Raw genomic sequence first — 2015 nt, 5'->3', positions numbered from 1 at the left:
GTTTTTGAACAGGTGTTTTTTTATTAACGTTCTGTTTGTATGGGTTACTTTAACTTTTAAAATGCCATTGTTCATCTTTCAGGTCAGGATTCGTGAGCCTAAAGGATCTGAAATCAGGTATATTTCCTTCATCAACTAATGTGTTCACTGTGCTGCTAATTTACTACATGGTCTAGCAAATTCTGCTCATGGTATGACGTCCAGTAAGGCTTTTCTAATTTACTACATTACAGAAGTTATGTAGTAGATCACGCACTCCTTAAAAAGCAAAATTTTTGAGTTCATGTAATGTTTTTGCCTTGCAGAATATGGAATGAAGTCACGTGTATTAGAAAGCAATTCAATTCATGTAAAAGCTATTCTGTTCATGTAAAATATTTGTGTATTAATTTCTGTACTCATTATACTTATGTAGTTGTTGTACTACTTATGGCTTCATGTCATATCATAACTATTCAATCATGTTGTTGGTTTCAGAAAGCACAATCTGAGGAAGGTGCTTCTGCGAAATTTATAACTTGAATTGTGTAAGCTCATCTTCTCAAGAACCAAATATTGTCACCCATGCTTGATATAAAGCCTGGAAAAAAAAAGTAGCTGTTGTTTATTGCTTTATTTTATATATTTAGAATTATTAACTTGGAGTCTTGGTTCCCTGTTTGAAAACTAACTTGAATGGTTTGGAAACGTAGGCTAGCTTATTTGCTTTGTAATCGGCAACGTAGTTATCATTCTGAGGTCTCGAGTTATGTCTTAGCTTAATAGGTTTATCTGACAGAGCCCTTTGGATTGTATCTTACTAATATTCTGTGAAAGAAATGCTTATATACATAGAATGATACACTTTCTTATTATGGGTTTATAAATGGTGTGATTTTTGAAACCTAATTTTTGGCGTGGTCTATGTTTAGCAGTGATGGATCTATTAGGAATGATTAAGAAAGAATATGAGATTATGAATATTTCTCCTCAGGTAGTGCATTATGTCTAGAGAACTACAGTTGGTGGTTTGGTTAGAGGAGACTCCAATTAATGATCTTTTATCCCTGTGGTACGCGAGTTATCAATGACAAGTTGTGTAGATTTCCTGGAAAATACTGCTGAACTGTATGTGGGGTATTTTTATAGACTTTGATCTTTGGTGCTTGTTGTTCCAAGTTGGACTTGTAGTCTTTCGACCCTTCCATTATGCGTCATAGAATATTGATTTAAATCCCTTTCTGTATACCTTTTCAACTGAAGTGTCAACTGAATCCCTTTTTGTTTTGTTTGCTGCAGGTGCACCAAATATATGAATTGTTGGGCTTAGTTCATCATCGGGAAGTTTATCATTTTTCTGGTTTGCCCTTGTTTTTAGAAATTTTGAATTTATAAGGACATGTAGCACATCTTTGAATAAACCTTCAACTTACTAGTACTTGTATTATAGTGAATAGCATGCCGAATCTTGGGTTATATTCTGCACCTTTTATATTCCATTATATATATATATATATATAACATGTTGCATATTGATACGAGCTTGAATATTATTCCCCTGTGATATTAGTATTTGCATACCAAAAGCATTCCACAAAAGTAATTCCCTTATAGTCCTTTACTTTTCCTGAATTCCCTGCTTTCCTCATTTATGTTTTCACTCTTGTTGCATGATTTTATACCTGCTACTGATGAGCCAACTGCTGTTTACATGAACCAGATCTCGGTTTAATTTTTCAAATTACCTCACACGTGCTTCCAACACTAAAACAAAGAATATGAAGTATACTCTAGTAACTTATTTTGTTCTACCGTGTATTATGAACTGAACGAAGTCATTGTGTTGTTGTTGATTTGCATTGCTGGAACGACGTTCTTTGTCGTATGTGAACCAGGGACACAACACATGGATGCTCTACTTGATATCATTTATGAAGTATTGGTTAAGTTCATCTTCATCGAAGGAGCTAATCGTTTTGTTGATTAACATGTTTTTTTAGCTTATTGTCTATTAGCATCTTTTTGTTAGAACTTAC

General features: G+C 33.7%; 1 long non-coding RNA gene across 1 annotated transcript; it reads left to right on the top strand.

Moving 5' to 3' along the window:
• LOC113273476 lies at positions 1–1335 on the top strand. Its single transcript, XR_003322414.1, has 3 exons — positions 1–117; positions 478–527; positions 1279–1335. It is a non-coding gene; the product is annotated as an uncharacterized LOC113273476 (long non-coding RNA).
• Positions 1336–2015: the final 680 nt, after the last annotated feature.

This window comes from Papaver somniferum, chromosome 4 (genome assembly GCF_003573695.1).
Source record: "Papaver somniferum cultivar HN1 chromosome 4, ASM357369v1, whole genome shotgun sequence".
Classification (NCBI taxonomy): Eukaryota; Viridiplantae; Streptophyta; class Magnoliopsida; order Ranunculales; family Papaveraceae; genus Papaver; species Papaver somniferum.
This window is presented reverse-complemented; position numbering and strand designations above follow the sequence as displayed.